Below are 14200 nucleotides of genomic sequence, written 5' to 3'. Positions count from 1 at the left end.
GCCTCAGTGGGACTAACCCTGCTTGTGAATGAAATGTTTTTTTTTTTTTTTTTGAGTTGCCATTGCCATTGGAATGGAAACAGTCCTCCAAGGGACAGGCTATGTCTAGACGCAATCCAGACCCCTGCTTTTCCTCCTAGCAACACTGGAACCAGTTCCTGCTTCCCTGCTCTCACCCCAGCATCTGCCTCCATGCCAGATGTGAGGATACCTTTTGTCTTTAAAAACAACAAGAAAATTAGGTCTCTGTAGAGCAGTTTCAAAGTCAGCCTTTTATCCAGCACTCTAAATAAAAAGATTTGCATGATATCTATATGGGTAATTCATGGTTCAATGTGAAAATACAAGGCTTTTGGAACAAGAAGTGTTTACAGAATGTAAGAAGCTACTCCAGGACAGGCTGTGTTGTACCTCGTTATCCCCACAGAACCTGTTACAAATGTGGACCCTCAACAGGGTCACATATCACACATATGACACACATTTGGTGATATATGTGCACATATCACACATATGTGCAGCATATCACCAAATGTGAGATGCTAAATTTGGGGAACACAGTGGCTACCCATTGGCAAAGGCAGAGTGATAAGTTGAGGTGGTCTCTAAAAAAAATTTTATCTTGCCTTTTATCTCATATCTCGGGGAAACCAATAATTGATGAGGGAAAGTTCTTCTCTATAGGAGCATTTCAGCTAATAAAAGAAGAAAGAATGATAGAATACTGCCATTTGGCAGGACCCAAGGAAAGAACAGATCTAGGCACTGATCGTTAATGGCCACTGAACCTGGTGGGTGAAGGCTCAGGCAGACCTTTCTAATGGAAGCATCAGAGTGACCCCAAACTCAGTGATCAACCTGTCATCACAAAACAAGACAATCAGAGGTCACAGAACTACTGACATGGCACAAGAGAAGAACGAGGACCACCTGCAATGTCATCCTGCCTAAAACCAGTACCTCAATCTGCACAAGCCCGTACACTGAATTACCAGTAAACAGAAAACACAGGGCCCAGAGGAACAGGCTAGACCACACCCAGAGGATGAAATCAGCAAATTGAGAGCGTGGAAAATTCTACTGAGTATAAAAATCTGGTTTCATTTGTAAGGACTGCAAGATTTTGATTGCAAGAATTAAAAGGAAGGATAGGGAACCTATATATTAAAAGACACATTAAAAATGTAGCAGACAAATACAATGTGGGGACTGTGTTTATATCCAAGTTCAAGTAATCCAACTGCCACAAGCAATCCAACTGCCAAGAAAAAAATGGAGAGACATAAAATCTGGGAAACGTGAATACTGGCTGGACATTTGATAGTATTATAAAATTTTTATCTTTTAGGTGTGATAAAAATAATTCTTTTTTCAGCAATACATATGTCAGAATTTGCAAGTGAAATGACGTGATATCTGGGGGTGGAGGAGTCCGACAATTGCATGGTAATTGTTGCACACAGGCGATGGGTACATAGCAATTAACTGTTGTATGCACTTCACCTAATCTGTAGCCAGGCCAGCCAAACAGGTAGTCCCTGGGCTCCACAGGCCTACACAATTGCACTGCACCTCCTGGCCCACCTCCATCCACAGCACACAGGTGACTTGGGGGCCCTCCCATTGCTGATGCCGGGGAGAATGGAAATGGGGGTATCCAAACCCTCAGGTGACAAGAGCAGCTGGTGCAGGGTGGGACAAGGCAGGGTACTGCGATTGACCTGGTCTGACCATCAAAATGAAGGAGGAAGAGAAAGATGGGTGAGGAAAGCGGGAATAGGGGCAGTCACAGGAAGCTGGTTGCAGGAGGGAAGATGATGAGACCTGAGCATGTGATTCCTGTCCCTACAGACAGAAGCAGCCAGGATGAGGAGGGAGATAATGGGACAGCAATGGCAGCAGAGCAGCACACATGCTGTGAATGGCAGTGCAGTGTCAAGCACACTGAATACCATATCCCTTACGTATTAGTCTGTTCTCGCACTGTTACAAAGAAATGCCTGAGCCTGGGTAATTTAAGAAGAAAAGAGGTTTAATTGGCTCATGGTTCTGCAAGCAGTACAAGAAGGATGACAGCTTCTGCTCAGCTTCTGAGGAGGCATCAGGGAGCTTTCAATCATGGTGGATGGCAAAGTAGGAGCAAGCATCTCATATGGTCAGGGCAGGAGGAAGAGAGAGAGGTGGGAGGTGCCACACGCTTCTAAACAACCAGATTTCATGAGAGGTCTACCACGAGAACAGCGCTAGGGGGATGGTGCTAAACCACGCATAAGAAACTGCTTCCATGATCCAATCACCTCCCACCAGGCTCCACCTCCAACACTGGGGATTACAACTGAACAGGAGATTTGATGGGACACAGATCCAAACCATATCACTGTGTTCTCCTGACAACCTGGGAGGAAGGTCTTACTCTCCATTTTAGAATGGAAGAGCTGAGGTTGCTTGTCTCCAAGCAGCCTGATACCCAAATCCAAATCCTAACACTGTCGATCATCTCCTCTGATAGGGATACAGAAGCAGCTCTGGCAAGAGTCCAGGAAAGTCAGATTGGGTTTTGTGAGTTGAATCACAGTTACACCCTTATGTATTAGCTCAAAACAGTCACCTCAATCCGTGGTCCCCAAACTTTTTGGCACCTGAGACCAGTTTCATGGAAGACAATTTTTCCATGGACCAGGGGTGGGGGCGGGGATGGTTTCAGAAGGATTCAAGCACGTTGCATTTATTGTGCACTTTCTTTCTATTATGATTACATTGTAATATATAATGAAATAATTATACAACTCACCATCATGTAGAGTCAGTGGGAGCCCTGAGTTGCTTTTTCTGCAACTAGATGGTCCCATCTGGGGGCGATGAGAGACAGTGACAGATCATCAGGCATTAGGTTCTCATAAGGAGCGGGCAGCCTAGCTCCCTCGCATGCACAGTTCACAAGAGGGTTCGCTTCTATGAGAATCTAATGCTGCCGCTGATCTGACAGGAGACGGAGCTCAGGCAGTAATTTGAGTGATGGGGAGTGGCCGTAAATACAGATGAAGCTTCACTCACTCATCAGATGCTTATCCCCTACTGTGTGGCCCAGTTCCTAAGGGTTGGGGAGAGCACGTCGGAGAGGGTGTTGGGGACCCCTAGCCTAAATGGAGCTGGAGGATTGTGATTTTCCTAGAGTTACAAAAAAGAGAGGGGGCAGGGAGGGATTTAGAAGAAACTATCACCGTCTTCCTCTACACTATGTACCTTCATGGAGGAGGACAGGGAGGGAGACCTTTTGTTAGATAATAAAAACATGCCAGGAGCCCAGCTTTGTTTTTTAACTGGGGCAAAATATACATAACATAAAATTTATAATTTTAACCATATGCAATTGTATAATTCAGTGGCGTTAAGCACATTCACAATTTTGTACAACCATCAGTGCCATCTGTCTCCATAATTCTATCATCATCCCAAACAGAAACTTTGCCCACCAAACTCCTCACTCCCTAACCCTCCAGTCCCTGGTAACCACCATTGTACTTTCTGTTTCTATGATTTTGCCCATTCGAATTTTGCCTATTCAAAGTACACCTCATGTAAATAGAATCGTATAATATTTGTCCTTTAGTGTCTGACTTATTTCACTTAGCATAATGTCTTCAAAGTTCATGTGATGGCATGTGTCAGAATGTCATTCCTTTTTAAGGCTGAATAAAATTTCATTTTACGTATGCCACATTTTGTGTACTGATTCATCTGTCGACGAACACTTGAGTTGTTCCCACCTTTTGGCCATTGTGAATGCTGCTGCTATGAATGTGGGTGTACAATTCTCTCTGTAAGTCCCCTATGAAGCCCAGCTTTTTAATGATGACGTTACCTATGACGAGGAATAAAGGCATGCCACATACTGTCAGCATGCAACAAATGAGCTAACGGTAAATACAGTTACATTGCAGCTCTTTATCATTACTAATGAACTGTGAAAACAATACAAGTAAGAAAGCAGTAAGAAGTCCTCAAGAAAACAGAGCTGTGACTGTCAGTTGAAGTTTTCCCATGCATGTTATGAAACATGGCCAATCACAGACAGGGCTCAACTCCACTCAAGATAACGAGTTTGAAGTAAACACTTCTGAAAACAGTAATCTAGGATTTTGGCTTCCTGGGGCATGATACTCTAAGAATGTAGCAGAATCTGTGTTTCTGAACTCAGCAAAATTATGTCAAAGAGTTACAGGAAAGGTTCCCGATTCAGACCCCAAGAGGGGGTTCTTGGATCTTGCCCAAGAAAGAATTCAGAGTGAGTCCACAGTTCAAAGCAAAAGCAAGTTTATTAAGAAAGTAAAGAAATAAGAGAATGGCTACTCCGTACACACAGCAGCCCCGAGAACTGCTGGTTGTCTATTTTTACTGTTACTTCTTGATGATATGCTAAACAAGGGGTGGATTACTCATGCCTCCCCTTTTTAGACCATATAGGGTAACTTCCTGACGTTGCCACGGCATTTGTAAACTGTCATGGTGCTGGTGGGAGGGTAGCAGTGAGGATGACTAGGGGTCACTCTCGTGACCATTTTAGTTTTGGTGGGTTTTAGCCAGCTTCTTTACTGCAAGCTGTTTTATCAGCAAGGTCTTTATGACCTGTATTTTGTGCCAACATCCTATCTCATCCTGTGACTTAGAATGCCTTAACTGTCTAGGAAGGTAGCCCAGTAGGTTTCAGCCTCATTTTACCCAGCTCCTATTCAGGATAGAGTTGCTCTGGTTCAAATGCCTCTAACACAACTTTCAAGCTTTCCAGAGAGTTAGTTTTATTGTCATAAGCAATCAATGAAAGCATTGTGGTCTTTCTTTTGAGGACACAACAACTAGAAAAAATCCAGAAGAGACAGGCCATAACGACCCCAGCCTGCACAGTATCTGCACATAACCATCCTGGCCGCACCAGGAGAGGGAAGGTGCAATGACAGCCACTAAGATGGCATCGGCCTCTCCACTGCCAGAGACCTCCTGGGAAGAGCCAGGACAGCCATTACTGTCCTTTTAGGATACAGAGCTGGGGAAAGGAGCTTAAGGCCACAGGAGGATTTGCATCAGAAAACCCTGAGTCTGCAGCATCAGAAGGGAAGGAGCGCAAGGGATGTAATGAAATGTGGAACTCCACCTCCATCTCAAATGGCCTTTCTTAATTTACCAGCTTCAAAGAGTTCACTCAAGGACGCCACACTCTCAAATCACAACCCAGAGGGGCCTGTTTTAAAAAGGTTGATCTTAACCAGTTTAGGCACTTTCAAGCTAACTTGGGTTGAGGAGCAAAAAGCTCCAAAAATGGTGTTCTGACCTTTTTCAACACCTGTACAGCTCAAAGAATGAAAAGAGGGGAGAAGCTCAAGGGAATTTAGCTCTTATTCAGGAAACAAAATTTAGCTCAATTAAAAAGATCTTAAATGTTGAGGCTGAGAGATTTTAACTTAAATCTGAAGGAGTTTGGTCTAGTTAGATTGCTGAAGTGCATGTAGCTTGAGTCAATTCCCTGAGTCTATAGTCATGCTTAGAGAATTTTCGACTGTACCATCACCCTTTCATCAAAGTGGGCAGAGATGACCCCTCTGGTAGCACCTTATTCTCCAAGGCGGGGATGGGGCTTTTTATGCTGCAGGCATTAGGCAAGCTGAAGAGGTGTGGTCGCTCCCTGTAGGAAAGAACATTCCTGTGGGTGATGCATCAGCTAAGACAGATACCCCAAATTCTCATAGAAGGATCCAATGGGCTGGAATTTCCCTGCTGGCCCCAGTGCTGTCCAACAGAACTTTCTGTGATGATGGAAATGTCTGTCTAGCCACACGTGGCTATTGAATACTTGAATTGTGGCTAGTTTGAGCAAGGAACTAAAATTTTAATTTTATTTAAATTAAACTTAATTTAAATAGCCACATGTGGCTAGTGGCTCTCTAAGTAAAGTGTGAATATAACTCCTAGCAGAATGTGTTAAAAATACAGACCCTCAGGCCCTATAGCTGGGGATTCTGGTTCAATAGCAGTGGGGCCAGGCATTGCCCTTTTTAACAAGCGCTCCAGGTGGTCCTGATGCTGGTGGTCTTGAAGCAATGCTCTAGACTTCAAGGAGGGCAGGAGCCGATGTGTGACCTCCTGGTAGTGGGGAACACCCACTCCATGGAGACAGATTATAGGAAGGATATGGAATAGGGCCTGGGAGTGATCCTAGAGGCCAGAGGCTCACCCACTAGGCTCCAGCTTAGAATTCAGTGGAGCACTGACATTGCCTTGCATTGTGACAGCTATTTAGATACCGTCAGGGCCACAGCTGATGCCTCTCCATGTTCTACCCACTGCCGGCTTCTGATCTCCAGCTCATAGCTGCCAGCCACTGGTCAGCTGCAAACATCCATGAACACCACTCTTCAAAAATGCCATGCCCGGTTCTATAAGGGCCCTCCACAGGTCACTTCCAGACTGAATTCTGTGAAACCCAATATTCAGCCCCTCCCAGACTCTCAGGACCATGCCTACTACGACCCACATCTTTGTGTCTCTGGCCACTGCTCAAAGGGCAAGTTCTTGGTCCTTTTCCAGGGTTCTCTATTCTGATCAAATGCATCACTGTTCTCCCAGCATCTCAGGTAAGAATTGTATGCCTTCCTTTCCATGATCCCACACATTCCATCATTCATCATGTTCTGTCCATTCTGCCTACTTAACATTTCTTAACTACTTACTCCTTCCCACCAATGCTCTCTTGGCTCAAGCCATCATCAGCTCTCCCTGGACAGCAGCAATATGCAGTCTCTTGACCACACCCACTCTACCCTCCCAGCTAGTCTTCACAGGCAGCCAGATGGACTTTAAAAGACTGAATTTTGGTGGAGAGCAGTAGCTCATGCCTTTGGGAGGCCAAGGTGGGCATATTGCTTGAGGCCAGGAGCTCAAGACTGGTCTGGGCAACATGGTGAAACCCGGTCTCTACAAAAAAAATAGAAAAATTAGCTGGATATTGCAGCGTATGCCTGTAGTCCCAGCTACTAGGGAGGCTGAGGTGGGAGGATCACCTGAGCCCAGAGCAGTTGAGGCTGCAGTGAGCTGTGATTGCACAAATGCACTCCAGCCTAGGCAACAGAGTGAGACCCTGTCTCAAACAAATGAAAAGTAGAATCTTATCATGTCATTGTTCTGCCTACAGGCCTTTTCTTCTATGGTGTGCCACTGTATTTAGGAATGAAGTGAAGATCCTTATCAGGACACAAAACCCCTGTATGGCCTGGCTTCCTCTGTCTCTCTCCTTCTTGGTCATCAGTACAAAGACCTTCTAGAATCTGAGAAGCTGGACATTTACTTCTGCTTTTCTTTCTCTCTCTACCTCCTGCCCTCCTTGACTGGGCTCTTCCCTCTGTGTGCACAGCTTAAGAGCTGCTTCATTCTACGTCTTCCCTCCCCAGACCAGGCGTTGGAACCATACCTTCCCCTCCTGACCACTGAGCAATGCAGTCATCCAGTTACTGTTTTTCTAATGATCTGCTTAGTGTTGGGCTCCTTGACTAAATTCGAAGAGGACAAGAACTTTATCTTATTCACTACTCTCCCTCCAGGGTCAATTACACTGTCTGGTATTAAACACATATTTGTGAATAAATAACCAGGTGAAGAAGTGAATGAGCAAGAGATTTAACATATCAATAAAGATTAATTAATAAAGATAATTAATAAGGCAGATGATAATCACTAAAGATGGCAGATTAGGCCAACGCTTTCCAACATGGCCTCTGACATCAGAAGAGCTGACAATTGTTGACATGACTTTTATAACTTTTGATCTTGGGGGGGCATAAGCAAGCACAGTGTCTTAATTAGCTTTATTAATTATTAATGTTTAGTAAAGATAATTATTAATAAGATATTAATAAAGATTCTGATAAAGATCAGTGAATAGTATAAGGGAAGCTAAGAGCTGGAAACATGAAACTATAATTTCTGAGATATGGTTCCATCGACATTTGTTTAATCACTAATTAGAATCACCAGGCAGTTTAGAACTCCCCATTCCTAAGGGCAGGCTTCAGGGAGGGGGTGTGATGTCCACCTGGTGAGTCACTGCTGGTCCGGGTGCTGCTGGTCTGTGTGCTCTGAGGGACGGTCCAGGCCATGCGCTGCCTCCAGAGGAGCCCCTCAGGCTATGGTCAGCATTAATAATGTCTTTCATCTGTGAATGGATCTACAATGGCTTCTACAGTGTGCTCCAGTTCCTAGGACTCTACAAGAAATCTAGAAAACTTGTTTTCTTGGGTTGGGACAATGTGGATGAAACCATTCTTCCTCATATGCTCAAAGATGGCGGATTGGGCCAACAGGTTCCAACACGACCTCTGACATCAGCAGAGGTGACAACTGCTAGCCTGGCTTTTACAACTTTTGATCTTCTGGGGCATGAGCAAACACGTTGGATTTGGAACAGTGATCTCCCAGCAATAAATGGGATTGCCTTTCTAGGGTTCTGTGCAGATTGTCCTCAGATCCTGGAATCCAAAGTGGAGCTCAATGCTTTAATGACTGATGAAAGAATATCCCATATGCCAGCCCTTATCTTGATTAGCAAAAATTGGACAGAACAGGCACAATCAGTGAAGAAAAACTCTGTCTGCCATTTGGTCTTTATGGACAGACCACAGGAAAGGGAACTTGTGACCCTGAAGGAGCCAAATGCCTTTTCCAAGGAATCGTTCATGTTCAGCGTGTACAACAATAGGGCTATGGCAAGGGCTTCCGCTAGTTTGCCCAGTATATTGACTGATGTTTGGGCAGTGAAAATGAAAGTTTAACGTCTTAAAAAAAAAAAAAAAGATGGTGGAAAGGGAGGGGGTAAACAGTCTAGGCTTCTTCTGCAAGAGAAGAAGAAAAAAGGAATAGCACTCTACACTCAAAGATTTTTAAAGTCCAATCCCTGGGCATGTCAAGATTGTAAAGGTAAGAACCCTACAGCAGCTGGATCCCAAAGGACCAGCCCGGAGTGTCTGTTCCAGGTCTTGTGAGCATTGAGATGTTTGGCCATCACCAAGAATTAGAGGTAAAGAGTAGGCATAACCTGATTTCCATTAATTTAGAAACTCTGAAACAGAATATAATATAATTAGGTAAAATAATTAAGATTGCTGGATCCACAGAGAAATGTTATTGAGTCATTCAAACCTGATCATCAAAATTAACATGAGCTATAATCTTCCTGCATTGACTGGACACAGATGCTTATCCCATTTTGCAGACAAGGAGGCCAAGGTGGGCAGATTGCTTGAGGCCACGAAGGAAGTGGAGAGAATATCAGCAGCTTGCTGTTGGGAGCAATGCTGCTTTCAAAGCCCGGGCTCCTAACTCCAAATCCTGTGTTCCTTTCTGGAAGCTTTTCTCCTTGAATTGTTTCTCACCCCACCCAGGTGACCTTCGACCTCCTGGGAACTCACTTCCGGCTTGGTCCAGGTTGTCCGGGCTCCATCATCCACTCATTTGAGGTGTGCTTATCGAGTGCCTGTGATGAGCCACGCTGTCCTACCCCTGACCGTAAGGATGTCACGGTTGGTGGAGGAGAAAAGGAAACAAGCATCCAATGGTGGAAATGAACAAAGTGGCAGGTGGTTCTCTGATGTCAGGCTTGGAAGAGCGAAGGATGCAGGGTTTTGGCTGTGCCCCACCCTGTGTAGCAGAGGGATGACCTCCCCTGTCTAGGACCCACCACGTATACCCCACACGCTCAGGTGGCAGTCACCTTTTTAGCAGCCACATTGCCTCAGGGGCTTCTTTTGAGTATGCAGGTCTCATTCACAAGAACTACTAACAAATTTCCTTCTGAACCTGCAACGTTTATTTTTTTGTTAACCCAAGCATAGGATTTTACATTTATCCCCATTAAATCTCATCTTGTTAGTTTTGGCCCATTGATCCAAACTGCTGAAATCTTCATAATCCAGATTTTGCTGTGCCAAGCGCAGTTATCCCCCCTAGCTCTGCATTGCCAGGAAATGTGATGAGAGCACCTTTTATGTCTTCATCGAGATGGTCCACGAAACTGTGGACGAGGACAAGGCCATGCACACAGCCCTAAGGCCACCGGCAGCAACCTCAGTCCCCCTCTTCAACATGGGTTGGGTCAATGGGAACAATGGCTTAATATCCTCTGGATGGTGATTCAGCCAACTAAACCATCTAATGCCATCTCCACACTGGTTACATTTCTCCATTCTGTGCCATGATATTATGAGAGATGATCTAAGATAAATGCCTTTCCAAATATTTATACCTATGTTTAGCCATTTTAAAATGCCCTTTCTGTTATTGTTCTAGAGTGAATACTAGTTACAGTTGCCCTGTAAGAGATGTCTGGAATCGTTCTAGGCAAAATAAGTCAGTGCTGAAGTTATTCTATCCCAGAGATACCCCAAACATAAATTTGATGGGCTATGGACTTCCCATGGCAAGTGCCTTCAATCAGTGATGGGAACAGAACTTGAAGGCATGCTGGGATTGAGAGATGTAGGGAACGTGATCTACCGCCATCACTCTTCATTATCCTAAACTGGAAAAACTGATGTCGAAGCTGGCCAGGCTGTCCAATAAAACATTTTGATCGAAGATACAGTTTCACAGAATACCTGTGTAAGGGATGGGCTGAGAGTCCACAGGGATCTAGTAGAGGTATGAAAGTTACCAACCTGGTTTCTGCAGGTCCATAGGCAGACAGCAATACTGTGAAAAATGCTTCTCGGGGGAAGCTTTGCGTTTCTTTAAACATTCAATTATGGCTATACAAATACAGATTTTAAATGAACAGCATCCAATCTTTTCATAAATTAGGGATGTTAGAAGGCAAATAAAAGATTCCCTGAAAAACTATTTAATAAAAATATTTAAAAAAAATTCAGCCCTGTGCCATGAAGAATCGGTTCACCACAGAAGCATTTTGAGTAGGGTTAATTAGATGACTCTCAGCATTAGCTATAGATTTAAGGTACTAGGACCACTTTAATTTAGGTTGTGGTTTCTAAGCAGGTTTTTCAGTTACAGCAAACTTCTGGATATTTAAAGACCCAATATTCAATGAGTAGATATTTTTTGCTCTTTAAAAGTCACCAGAGGTCTTCCAGAGGCCTTTCAAAATAATCTTTATCATTTTCTTTTTAGGAATAATAAATATATTAGCATTCTTCTTTTCAACCATTATCAAGTTTTTACGATAGTTTTTTTTCCCTCAAAAGGAAATGTTTTTTCCTAATTTTAAAAGTAATATTTTATTTTTGTGAAACATTAATACAATAAAGAAAGTAAATATCTTCTATAATCTTCCTACTCAGAGATACATGTCATGTGTATAATTTTAAAATAAAAATTGAATACTATGTAAACTATTTTCATTTTTTAAAAAATAAACACTAGCAGGAAACCACTATTTTCTAACATGCTAGTTACATTGATTATACCATGAATTTTTTTATAATAAAAGTCTCATCATTTTAAATTGTTATATGGTATCCTGTTTCATAGCTGATTATTGAATTAGTCTCCTATTGACGTACTTTTAGGTAAAACATCTTTAAGCACAGGGCTGACTCTGGGGCTGAAGGTGTTAGAGCGATATACTAACCAGCTTGCCTTCTGATTGGTCAGCTGTTCATCCTGATAGGTCAGGCCCTTTATTGTACTCATTGTTAAACAGGTAAACGGCCTCTGCTTGTATTTTTATCTCTGGGTTCTTATAGCTTCATTTGTAAAAACTCTCTGACTTGAATCTATTGGGCCAATGGCTATATGCAAATTAAAAATTGTATTATATACTAAATGATTGATTGCCTTTTGTGTCTAACAGCACTACATGCTAGTAGTGCACAAGCATTTCACTCTACTTGATTTTTTTTTTGTTTTTAGTATTCATTGCGTCAAAGGTATAGTTAATTTGGAATAGATACGTAACCTTTTGCAAAAAAATTGTTATACTTAAGTATTTTTGGTAACACATCATTAAAATAGTAATATTGGCATCCTCTTATTATGAAAATGTTACTTTTAATATAATGGAATTTCTAAAATTGGTACAAGTAATACAATTAAAATGACAGAATATCATAGGAACATATGAAACATTTTCTATATATTTTTGAAAATGCAGTCTCACAGGTTGCAAAGAGAGAAATAAATTAAAAAGAGATAGTTTTATGTTTTAAACTTTTATAATTTTGAGATTATCTCATGAGAGACTCAGAATTGAAAGGGAGCAAATTAAGTCACCTTTTAAAATGATATTTATACAAATTAGCTACTCTCTAGCAGTCAACATGTATTATAGTATCTGCAGTAATGGAAGGTAAATCATTTTCAGAGGGAACCATGGACAAGGCTATTAAGCCACATTACAAACTCAGAGAACCAGATGGGCTTTAAGAAATTATCTCTCTATGGAGTGGGGGCCGATATTCAACATTCTTAAAGAAAAGAATTTTCAACCCAGAATTTCCTATCCCGCCAAACTAAGCTTCATAAGTGAAGGAGAAATAAAATACTTTACAGACAAGCAAACACTGAGTGATTTTGTCACCACCAGGCCTGCCCTAAAAGAGCTCCTGAAGGAAGCACTAAACATGGAAAGGAACAACCGGTACCAGCCACTGCAAAAACACGCCAAATTGTAAAGACCATCGAGGCTAGGAAGAAACTATAGCAACTAACGAGCAAAATAACCAACTAACATCATAATGACAGGATCAGATTCACACATAACAATATTCACGTTAAATGTAAATGGGCTAAATGCTCCAATCAAAAGACACAGACTGGCAAACTGGATAAGGAGTCAGGACCCATCAGTGTGCTGTATTCAGGAAACCCATCTCACGTGCAGAGACACACATAGACTCAAAATAATGGGATGGAGGAAGATCTATCAAGCAACTGGAAAACAAAAAAAGGCAGGGGTTGCAATCCTAGTCTCTGATAAAATAGACTTTAAACCAACAAAGATCAAAAGAGACAAAGAAGGCCATTACATAATGGTAAAGGGATCAATCCAACAGGAAGAGCTAACTATCCTAAATATATATGCACCCAACACAGGAGCACCCAGATTCATAAAGCAAGTCCTCAGTGACCTACAAAGGGACTTAAACTCCCACACAATAATAATGGGAGATTTTAACACCCCACTGTCAACATTAGACAGATCAACGAGACAGAAAGTTAACAAGGATATCCAGGAATTGAACTCAGCTCTACATAAAGTGGACCTAATAGACATCTACAGAACTCTCCACCCCAAGTCAACAGAATATACATTTTTTTCAGCACCACACCACACCTATTCCAAAATTGACCACATAGTTGGAAGTAAAGCTCTCCTCAGCAAATGTAAAAGAACAGAAATTATAACAAACTGTCTCTCAGACCACAGTGCAATCAAACTAGAACTCAGGATGAAGAAACTCAGTCAAAACCGCTCAACTACATGGAAACTGAACAACCTGCTCCTGAATGACTACTGGGTACATAATGAAATGAAGGCAGAAATAAAGATGTTCTTTGAAACCAACGAGAACAAAGACACAACATACCAGAATCTCTGGGACACGTTCAAAGCAGTGTGTAGAGGGAAATTTATAGCACTAAATGCCCACAAGAGAAAGCAGGAAAGATCCAAAATTGACACCCTAACATCACAATTAAAAGAACTAGAAAAGCAAGAGCAAACACATTCAAAAGCTAGCAGAAGGCTAGAAATAACTAAAATCAGAGCAGAACTGAAGGAAATAGAGACACAAAAAACCCTTCAAAAAATTAATGAATCCAGGAGCTGGTTTTTTGAAAAGATCAACAAAATTGATGGACCGCTAGCAAGACTAATAAAGAAGAAAAGAGAGAAGAATCAAATAGATGCAATAAAAAACGAAAAAGGGGATATCACCACCGATCCCACAGAAATACAATCTACCATCAGAGAATACTACAAACACCTCTATGCAAATAAACTAGAAAATCTAGAAGAAATGGATAAATTCCTCGACAAATACACCCTCCCAAGACTAAACCAGGAAGAAGTTGAATCTCTGAATAGACCAATAACAGGTTCTGAAATTGTGGCAATAATCAATAGCTTACCAACCAAAAAGAGTCCAGGACCTGATGGATTCACAGCTGAATTCTACCAGAGGTACAAGGAGGAACTGGTACC

At 42.2% G+C, this 14200-nt stretch overlaps 1 protein-coding gene and 1 pseudogene across 2 annotated transcripts in view; one reads left to right on the top strand and one right to left on the bottom strand.

Moving 5' to 3' along the window:
* ADAM12 (ADAM metallopeptidase domain 12) overlaps window positions 1–14200 on the bottom strand; it is a 384755-nt gene that overhangs the window by 258028 nt on the left and 112527 nt on the right. The window lies entirely within an intron of this gene.
* Window positions 8172–8788, top strand: LOC134735776 (GTP-binding protein SAR1a-like; annotated as a pseudogene).

Source organism: Symphalangus syndactylus, chromosome 2 (genome assembly GCF_028878055.3).
Source record: "Symphalangus syndactylus isolate Jambi chromosome 2, NHGRI_mSymSyn1-v2.1_pri, whole genome shotgun sequence".
NCBI classification, from domain to species: domain Eukaryota; kingdom Metazoa; phylum Chordata; class Mammalia; order Primates; family Hylobatidae; genus Symphalangus; species Symphalangus syndactylus.
Note: the sequence above shows the minus strand (reverse complement) of the source record. Positions and strands in the feature narration are given on the sequence as shown.